Source organism: Suncus etruscus, chromosome 17 (assembly GCF_024139225.1).
Source record: "Suncus etruscus isolate mSunEtr1 chromosome 17, mSunEtr1.pri.cur, whole genome shotgun sequence".
Taxonomy (NCBI): domain Eukaryota; kingdom Metazoa; phylum Chordata; class Mammalia; order Eulipotyphla; family Soricidae; genus Suncus; species Suncus etruscus.
Window position 1 is genome coordinate 6,095,337 of NC_064864.1, and position 11,144 is coordinate 6,106,480.

At 36.8% G+C, this 11,144-nt stretch overlaps 2 non-coding genes across 2 annotated transcripts; one reads left to right on the top strand and one right to left on the bottom strand.

The window, feature by feature from the left end:
* Nucleotides 1-3,528: 3,528 nt before the first annotated feature.
* Nucleotides 3,529-3,632, bottom strand: LOC125995491 (U6 spliceosomal RNA). Its single transcript, XR_007491006.1, has one exon. It is a non-coding gene; the product is annotated as a U6 spliceosomal RNA (small nuclear RNA).
* A 6,918-nt stretch (nt 3,633-10,550) lies between these two features.
* On the top strand, nt 10,551-10,657 carry LOC125995359 (U6 spliceosomal RNA). Its single transcript, XR_007490898.1, has one exon. It is a non-coding gene; the product is annotated as a U6 spliceosomal RNA (small nuclear RNA).
* Nucleotides 10,658-11,144: the final 487 nt, after the last annotated feature.

Genomic DNA, 11,144 nt, shown 5'->3' on the forward strand with positions numbered 1-11,144 from the left:
TCCCTTTTGTTTTTGTTGTCTCTTTCAAATTGAGTTCTTTATGAATGTAAGGAGTTGTATTTGCAATTTAATTATGTTTATTATATAATATGATGTCTCTCAATAATATAAGGACTTCTGTCATTGTCAATTTTTTAGTATTGATGAGATTCATTTAGAAAGGTTTCTAGATCATGATCCAACACATTTAAGTTAGAACGAGACGGGACTTATTGTCTATGGGGTCTGAGACTGTAGAGAGAAATAGGCATTTTGAAGGGAGTGGAGTTCTATGAGGTGGAAAAACTGGTCTATGATTTTAAATTTGGTTGTTTGTGAGTTAAATCGTAAAAAATAAGTGGGAGAAATAGTAAAATGTGGGTGCACTCTTTACAGTTTTTTTTATCCTTAAAATTTTTATGGTTAGTCTTTTTTATACACAGCCATACCCTCATCTTTACTTATGTGTCTTTGCCAATGGCATTCCTGGTCAATTTTTATTTTAAAAACTACACTTGTAATGCTCTTTCTACTTGAAAGTGTCATTTTCTTCAAACTGGGTTAAGATATTTGCAAAGCTGTCTTTAGTAAATTTTTTTCTAGAATCTACATTTTGTGAAAAATGTTTAGAATTTTATTCATCCTGCCCATTTGATTAGAAAGGCATTCAAAAATTATATTTATTTATTAATTAGTTGGTTTTGGGGGCTCAAGGGACCTTATGGGGTGCTAGAAATCAAACCAGATTGTGCTGTGTGCAAGACACATACAGTGCATTGAGCTATCTCTCTTCTTTGACCAAAAAATTTTTTTGTGTGTTATACCCTGTAGTTGTCAGGATCCACTTCTGGCTTTGCTCTGAAGAATTATGCCTGACAGTGTTCAGGGAACTATACAGGATGCTAGGAGTTGAACCCAGGCCAGCTGCATGCAAGTGCTTTGCTCTCAGTACTATCACTCTAGCCACCAACAAAATTTTGATTGAAACACTTTTCTAGTTGCATATATTGTATTTATATAAATTTATATAATACCTGATTGAATTATATAAGTTGAGAAACATAGAATCAGCATAAATAGAAAGGGAAGTGAATGCAACTGACTTTTGGTAAGCAGACAATTTAATGGAAGTACATGCCTCAAATTTGTTTATAGTGAAATCATTGCTTAATTTGATGAGTTGGAGAACATCTATTTTTTTTTTTACTCTTTCAACATATTTTTCTTTTTTTAAATTTTTTTATTTAAACAACTTTATTACATAATGATCGTGTTTGGGTTTCAGTCATGTAAAGAACACCACCCATCACCAGTGCAACATTCCCATCACCAATGTCCCAAATCTCCCTCCTCCCCAACCAACCCCCACCTGTACTCTAGATAGGCTTTCTATTTCCCTTGTACATTATCATTATTAGGATAGTTCAAAACGTAGTTATTTCTCTAACTAAACTCATCCCTGTTTGTGGTGAGCTTCCTGAGGTGAGCTGTAACTTCCAGCTCTTTTCTCTTTCGTGTCTGAAAGTTATTATTGCAAGAATGTCTTTCATTTTTCTTAAAACCCATAGATGAGTGAGACCATTCTGCGTCTTTCTCTCTCTCTCTGACTTATTTCACTCAGCATAATAGATTCCATGTACATCCATGTATAGGAAAATTTCATGACTTCATCTCTCCTGACAGCTGCATAATATTCCATTGTGTATATGTACCACAGTTTCTTTAGCCATTCATCTGTTGAAGGGTATCTTGGCTGTTTCCAGAGTCTTGCTATGGTAAATAGTGCTGCAATGAATATAGGTATAAGGAAGGGATTTTTGTATTGTATTTTTGTGTTCCTAGGGTATATTCCTAGGAGTGGTATAGCTGGGTCGTATGGGAGCTCTATTTCCAGTTTTTGGAGGAATCTCCATATTGCTTTCCATAAAGGCATTCCCACCAGCAGTGGATAAGAGTTCCTTTCTCTCCACATGGAGAACATCTATTTTTAAGAACTGCATCATTTCTGGTGATGGGGGGGTGTTCTTTACATGACTGAAACCCAAACACAATCATGAATGTAATCAAGGTGTTTAAATAAAAATAAATAAATAAAAAAAGAACTGCATCATTTAATAATTATATAAAATAGAGTTCTAGAAAGTTTTTGTTTGTTTTAGAGTCAGATCCAGTGGTACTTAGGGCTTACTTCGTGCTCTGCCTTCATGGATCACTCCTGGGGTGGGTGGTGGGGAACAAGTGGGATGTCAGGGACTGAACCCAAGTTGGCTGTTTTTTTTGTTTTTTGTTTTTTTTTTTGGTTTTTGGGTCACACCTGGCAGTGCTCAGGGGTTCCTCCTGGCTCTACGCTCAGAAACCGCTCCTGGCAGGGTTGGGGGGGGGGCATATGGGATGCCAAGATTTGAATCACCGACTTTCTGCATGCAAGGCAAAAGCCTTACCTCCATGCTATCTCTCCAGCCTTCAAGTTGGTTGGTTGTAAGGCAAGTACCCCACCTTATTTCTTATTCCTATTTCTCCAGCCCTACAAAGTTAAATAGAAACTGCACTTAAACTATTTACTTTTTAAAATTTGCTGCTCTTCTAGTCCTTGAGAGTTTATCTAACTTATATAAGTAATATATAAATATATACAAAGTTTTATTAAATAAAATATGATGGTAATGCTTAATGAATTGAACTTTTTTTTGTTTGTTTTTTGTTTTTTGTTTTTGGGCCACACCCGGCAGTGCTCAGAGGTTACTTCTGGCTGTCTGCTCAGAAATAGCTCCTGGCAGGCACGGGGGACCATATGGAACACCAGGATTCGAACCAACCACCTTAGGTCCTGGATTGGCTGCTTGCAAGGCAAACACCGCTGTGCTATCTCTCCGGGTCCTGAATTGAACTTTTTAATGTTTTCTTATATAAGATATGTCATGCTTTAGTGCATAGTCAACAATCAGAAGTAAGGAAATGGAAAGCCAAATAAAGTCATAAGTAAATAAGTTTTTAGCAAAGAAATGTCTATTTATTTATTTATTTATTTTTTTTTATTTATTTTTTTGTGGTTTTTGGGCCACACCCGGCAGTGCTCAGGGGTTACTCTTGGCTCTGCACTCAGAAATTGCTCCTGGCTTGAGGGGACCATATGGGACGCTGGGATTCGAACCGATGTCCTCCTGCATGAAAGGCAAAATGCCTTACCTCCATGCTATCTCTCCAGCCCCAAGAAATGACTATTTAAATGAAAGACAATCTATGCTAACTTACACATTTTGTAGTAGGAAATTCAATGTTCTGATTACTACATATCAATTTTAGTAGATAAACAATAGGTGTGTGAAGGAGCAGGTTTTTCTTCTGCAATCTATTAGCTGTAATAATTTTTTCACATCTGGTAATTGGCCTTCACTTTCTCACCTAAAATTTTATCAATTTTTGTCCCAAAAGTTACAGTTTCATTTTTTCTTCCTTCTCTTCCCTGGTTGTTGCTGTGATGATTTCAGGTCACACACATTTGGTTGTATTGCCTTTGCATTTCACACTTTCTTTTCCTTTCTTATTTTCTTATATATGGAATACTTCATAAATGTGGGTATCATCCTTGTCCAGGGGTGATGTTAATCTCTGTGTCATTCCAGCTTTAGTATATGTGATGCCGAAACGAGAACATGCATACTTTGCTTTTGTGGTGCTAACAATCCCAAATGACAGAAATACACCACCAGGATCTTGTGCATGGGCATGTGTGTTTGTGTGTGTGTGTGTGTGTGTGTGTGTGTGTGATATTAAACTTTCTTGCAGGGCAAGTTCTTTGCCTCTGATATATTCTTGGGTCCCAATTTCATGTTTTCTGGTGTCAGAGCCGTATTCTACTGTATATACACAGCACAACTTTTATTCTATTATCCGTAGATGGAGATTATAGGTTGATTCTATCTTTTTTGGGGGGCTATTGTGAATACTGACACTATGAACACAAGGGTGCAGCATGCTTTCAAATTAGTATTTTCGTATCATTCAGCACCAAAGTTTATATTTGTTTCATGTGGAATTTTCTTTTTTGTTTTAAGAAATGTCTAAAGCATTTTTTCTGGAGGTTGCATCAAGTTGCATTCTATTAGTAGTGGACCAGAATTCCTTTTCCTCCATATTCTCATTAATATATTGACATTCTCAACCTTTTTACATAGGCCATTCTCAATGGTATAAGATTATATATTGAAGAGGTGCTAAGCATTATTTTTTTAATCTATGAAACTTCTGCGTGTCTTTTCATGTGTTTTGTCTATTTTTCATTGGGTTGCTTGATTTTCATTGTTAAGATATGTGAGGGGTTTGACAGCAGGGCAGGGTAGAGGAGCAGTATTCAGGAGGCCAAGGAACCCCTCCTGTCAACTTTTGGCCAACAAGCCCAGTAATTCATTGTGAAGGCCAGAGGAAGCAGTGCAGATTGGACCCTGCTTGCATCGAGGATTACTGGGCTGTCCCAGTCAAACTTAGGCCCACAGAGCCACATCTGTGGGTGCTTGAAAGCCTCCATGACCCAGCAGTGCTCTGAGGTTGTTGGTATTAGGGATAAAATCAGGGTTGCAGCATGTAAGGCAGTACCTTAATCCTGTACTATCTCTTCGGTTTAGAGATGTGTGAATTAAAAATATGCTTGTAAATAACCTGTTTGTTGAACATAAATGTGCAAAAATATTCCTATTGCTATATTGCTTAATTTTGATTCCTAGGGTTTTACTGTTTTACTGTGTAATTTGATGCACTTTTGTTCATTTATTTTTGTTTTTATTTCCCTGGCCAAAGGAGCTGAATCTCTGAGTATGTGTTTGAGATCATCTGTGTTTTTTTTTTCACTGTGCACTTTGTAGTTTCAGTTCTAATGCCCAAATATTCAATTCATTTTAATTAAATTTTGAGCTTAGTTTTGTGTATGATGTTAAATAGTGATCCAGTTTCTTATTTTCTAGTTTGTAGCACCATTTGTTAAAAAAGGTTTTTGTTTTACTCATTATATATTTTTACTCAGTTATTTGGGGTGGGGTTGTTCATTACACATTTTAGAAGTATTTGTTCTGCTTCCTAGAAAAATGCCTTTTATTTTTCTTGTTATTTTTTTTTTTAATTGTGGGGAACTCTACTAGAACTGTGCAAGAACCAGTCACCGCCCATGGTGCTTGAGGGGCCAGGTGGTGGAAGGGGTTGAATCTGGCCTTGCACATATGAACTCTTCTACTTAGGCCATTTATGTGGCCCTTTGATAGTAGTTGTAGTCAAAATTATTTTTAATATATGACAAGTCTGTAATGGTATGTTTCTTTTGTCTTGACATTGGTAATTTATGTCTTTGTTTACTTTTCCCTTTTTTTGTGCTAGTGTTTATAAATCTTCTTTTATGAAGAAATCAACTTATCTGATTTTGATTTTTAGTTTTCTATATCTGCGCCAATTCTTTTCTATTTACCTTATGATAAATTGGTTTATTCCTTTTTCTATTTTTGGATATAGAAAACTGAGGCTCTTGATTTGAAATATTTTAATATACATAGCATAGGCATTTTGTAAATATTTTTTTCTAAATACTGAGTTAGCCATAGTCTACTGATTTTGTTGTCATTTTCTTTTATATTTAAAGTACTTTTTAGTTTTGCTTTTGTAATTATGAAATATTCTCATTATAAAAAATTTTAATTTTAATTATGAACTATCTGAAGTGAGTTGCTTAGTTTTAAATATTTGGTGACTTCTCAGAAATTTTTTATTATTTTTTTTAATTTAATTTTATTATTGTAAAATGTACTTATATTATTGAATTACTTAAATTTGTTGTGCTTTATTATTTTCAGCACCAGGAATTGGACTTCTACCAGGGAAGGCACTAATGCTGCCCTAGCATCCACTTACTCCAGAATGGGTTCATATGACACCCATGGCTTGGTAACAGCAAGAATTTGCTTTCAGAGCAGAGTTCCCTGTATTGCCACCTAACAAATAGCATGACAATGTTAAAGAATGAGAGAAGTTGAATATCTGTCATGATATAGGCAAGGATGGGAAGGAAGGGGTGCATTGGTGGTGGGAATGTTGCACTGGAGAAGGGAGGGTATTTGTTTATGACTGAAACCCAAGTACAAACATCCTTATAATCATGGTGCTTAAATAAAGATATATATATATATATATATATATAAAAGTGTCATGAAACCAGAAGACACCTCTGTATTACCTTGACTTTGACATAGGACCTGTAGAAACACCAGGATCTCTAACTACAGAAATCTGACTGTGACATCCTTGATTGAGAAGAACTTTTACTGGGAACACAAAGAAAGACTTTGGGATTAGACAACACTCCACACATTCCTAGTGGGAAGTATATCTACAGATTCATACACTTAAAGACAAAACACTGAATTTTGAGCTGATAAGAGAAAATAATAGTCACAAAAAAGGAATGTGCACAGAATAAAATAAACCAGAACCTCAAAGGAAAGAGATGTTCTGGTGTCATATTTTAAATGTCCACTAGTTCTTTATCTGATGTTATGAATATGATGATTTGGAGAAACAATAAGTCAAGGTAGTCAGAAAATAAATTTACTCCAACCTAACATTCACATATATATATATATATATATATTGGTTTTTGAGCCACACCCGGCGGTACTCAGGGGTTACTCCTGGCTGTCTGCTCAGAAATAGCTCCTGGCAGGCACGGGGGACCCTATGGGACACCAGGATTCGAACCAACCACCTTTGGTCCTGGATCAGCTGCTTGCAAGGCAAACGCCATTGTGCTATCTCTCTGGGCCCAACATTCATATATTTTTTTAACTTATTTTTTTTGGGGGGTCACACCCAGCAGTGCTCAGGGGTTATTCATGGTCCCACACTCAGAAATCGCTCCTGGCAGGCTCGGGGACCATATGGGATGCTGGAATTCGAACCACCATCCTTCTGAATGCGAGGCAAACGCCTTACCTCCATGCTATCTCTCTGGCCCAACATTCATATTTATTACAGTGGTTATTGTCAGTTTATTTATCCTCAAAGGTACTTCCTAAATTATTAATTATTAAATGGGTGAGGATCCAAGTAGTGTTCAATAGATTCCTAGTAATTAATTTAGCCAACCATTCTGGAAGGTTGACTAATAAGGTCACAAGATGTGGTGCTGCACAGTGCTGGGCACTACTGGGTCACACCCACAATTGCTCAGGGACCTCCAAAGCTATTTGCAATGATGCTTGGAGTAAACATATGATGCTGTGGCTCAAACTATGGTCAGATCTCCATATATATGTATATTATATATACGAGACATGAGCCTTAACTCATGCACTATCTCCTTGACCCATTGCCAAATGTTCTGGCCATGCTCTCAATCTTATCCTTTTTCTTGGCACCTGGGGATGAATAAAATAGAATGGATAGTTCCAGAGAAGAATAGTGAATAAATTCTAGTGAAACAATTCAAAGAAAGGTCTTATGAAAATGAGTATGTAGAAGATTTATCTTAATATGAAGAAAGTATAGTGCATAGGACAATTATTTCTCCAAATATAATTGACATAATGCAGCTATAAAAAGACAATGCTTAGCTCAATCCCTTTTGAGGTTCAATCAGAGAAGTAAGGCATTTGTGATGAGCAGAAAGATTATGCTAAGTCTCTTGACTGTCTGCTTCTCTCCTGTCCAAGCTCTAACTTCATGTGGCCAGGACTGGTGTGTGTAGCATTTCCCAAAAACCTATTTTTCCCAGGAGTCATAGCATTCCCTTTGGCCTTCCAAGAGAAAAGCACTAACAAAACTTCAGACTCATCCATCAAAAAGATGTAGCAGGATAAGTGACAATGTCTATTTGCACTAGAGAACCAAGAATTTAGGACAAGCACTCAAGGCAGGAATCAAGTATGTAGATCTAACTCAAAATTTGCCTTTGCTAACTTAAATACCAAATCCAAAGCCAACTACAACAGAATCGATACCCAATCTACAACAAGCTAGACACAGAAGGGACCACTTATACTAGCAGCCTGGGGGGTACAGGAGGGAGATATGGGATGCATGCTGGGAACAGGGGTGGAGGGAGGACAACATTGGTGGTGGGAATGCCCCTGATTCAATGTCACTATGTACCTAAAATACTACTGTGAATGATTTGTAATCCACTTTGCTCAAAATAAAAATTATTAATAAAAAAAAATAGAATCTCTCCACAAAACTCACCTCAAAGAGTGATGAGTGCAATTAGAGAAATAATTACATTGACGACTATGGTGACAATGTCAATGAGTGAAAAAAGAAGAATGCCTGTCTCAAATACAGGTGGGGGTGGGGGGAAATATACTGGGGAATTGGTGATGGGAATGTTGCACTGGTGATGAGGGTTGTTCTTTTTATGACTGACACCCAACTTCAATCATGTTTGTAATCAAGGCGCTTAAATAAAGATAAAAAATTAAGAATCAACTTCCATATGAACCAGAAATTCTATTTCTTGACTTCAACCCCCAAACAATATTTTAAAACCCCAAAACAATATTTAAAAAATATATTTTCAAGGAAATTTTTACACAGTGGAGGGATTGGTTTTTGAACCAATCTTCTAGAATGGCAGAAGTAGTATAAGTGACTATGTAAACCATGGTGTTTAAAGTAATAAAATGTTTAATTAAAAAATCAAATAAAAACATATTTGCACTAAAAATAGAACCACTCTCTTTTAATGAAAGATAATCTAGTTAATTGGAAGAAGTTCCATTTAATTATGAGACACAACATAAATAATAATCTCTAACTTTTTTTTTTTTTTTACTTTTTGGGCCACACCCGGTGATGCTCAGGGATTACTCCTGGTTATACCCTCAGAAATCGCTCCTGGCTTGGGGGACCATATGGGACACTGGGGGATTCGTCCTAGGCTAGCGTGCGCAAGGCAGATGCCTTATGCTCTGCATCTCCGCTCAAGCCCCAGATAGTCTCTAACTTATGGAACTGTAGAAGCACTTTAAGTTTGAATTCTCTACCGTCCACTCTGACTGAGATTCAGTCCCAGGAAAAATAGCAAGGTGCAAAGGTGTTGATTCTGATCAGTTAACAAGTCTGCTAGTGTTTCTACATTACTCACTCTTAGTCAGACGCATTTACCAAACATCCCCTGTGAATTTGAACTATGGGCTGTCAGTTGGTGTCATTCACTGGAGTGACTGCCCTCTTTAACTGCTCCAGCTTCTAAAGTCTGTGTCATGTCCTTGTAGCTCCTGACAGAGCACTTGGGCTGGCTTCTAACAAAGGAGGCCAGAATGAGCTCAAGGGTATTTCATTCTTGCTAGAAGAGTGTTCCCACTAAGAAAAGTGGGTATTGTGTAATGTCATTTGCATATTATTGTACATGGATGATGCAATTTAACACTGGCCCTTGATTCACCCAGAACTTCATGGGAGAAAGAAGACTGGTCATTCTAAATCCTTGCATTTTTTACAACTGAGAATCCTAAAATATGAGAGCTGGAAAGAACAGTTCAGAATATTTCACCCAACTTCCTTTGTTTTACCAATGGGAAATTTGAGAGTTATATTATTCTTCATTGAATATCCCCACTGGAATCTATCCCAAGTGCCTGTTTCTATTTCCAAATGCAATTTTTGAAAAACAGTTTGAGTCTTGTGTGTCTACTATAACCCTTGGTAGACCTGAAGACTAAAAATCTAGTAGAGTTCCAAGACATTCAAAGCAGTTTATCTGCATATTTTTGGTAGTCTCTGGCTCCAGAAACACTTTCTGATGGTAGGTAATGTGGACTAAAAAAAGGAAAAATATACATTCTCATATTCTTATGATAATTTTATCTGATTCATCATTGCATCAAGGTGAGATTTCTAATATTAGATGGAAGATCTCTAGGGCATGGCCCAACACTCTTTGATACAGAGCTTAAATGTTGCCTATACTTGGTAGCAATCACAAAGATATGTTTGTGTTGGACATTTTAAAAAATGACGTAGTCTTCACTGGAGCTGGCACCTACAGGTATATATTTATCTACCCCTGCCACATATCCATAATAGAGGAAGTATGTAGGGTAATCTATCAGTTAGAATGTTTCCCTTACATGGTCTATATTGAATCAAGCCATGAATGATGCAGTTCCCAAGAAACATTTTTCTCTGGAATATTTGTGCAATCATGGGATGGATGACAATAAGTTTTCTGAAGAATTATTTTTGGCTTTAGCAGCCTCCTTTTTTTTTAACCCTCAATGAAAACATGCTTGACTTCGTGTGAATTGGCTAACAGGAAATCCATGGACTACATCCTTTTTTTCTAGGAAATATTTAAATGAAAGAATATTAAAAATATTTTGAGGCCACAGAGGCAAAGATTTACCCAGTCCATGTTCATCACAAGTGTCTTGACTTATTTGTCCAGAAGCAAATTGCTTTGCAGAATTCATTAAAAAGTCAGAAGAGAGGATAGAAACTAAGTAGAGTTTGCTTCCGATTTTGAGAAAAACACCTCCTGTATAATAGGAATATAAAACTCTGGAATTAGAAACAGTCTAGTCAAGAAGTTGAGGCCAGTGCTCGCTTTGGCAGCACATATACTAAAATTAGAACGATACAGAGAAGATTATCATGGCCCCTGCGCGAGGATGACATGCAAATTCATGAAGCGTTCAATATTTAAAAAAAAAGAAGTTGGGCCCGGAGAGATAGCACAGTGGCGTTTGCCTGCAAACAGCCGATCCAGGACCAAAGGTGGTTGGTTCAAATCCCGGTGTCCCATATGGTCCCCCATGCCTGCCAGGAGCTATTTCTGAGCAGACAGCCAGGAGTAACCCCTGAGCACTGCCGGGTGTGACCCAAAAACCAAAAAAAAAAAAAAAAAAAAAAAAGAAGTTGAGGCCAACTGAAGAAATATAAATTAAATATAATGCTTTCCTCTGTCTATTCTATCAAAATAGATGCAGACTTTTTTATACACTAATAGGGAGATTGTTACTTTGCTGATAAAACTGCATCATGAGGTTGAGATTAATTGAATTAGTGCTACAGCTCGATTATAATTGTCTCAGATTTAAACATTCAGAGGGTCTTTGAATTGGGAAATTCTATGACCACCTGGGTTTTACAAAAGTTTAAGAAGTATTCTGCTTACTACTAGAAAATTATTT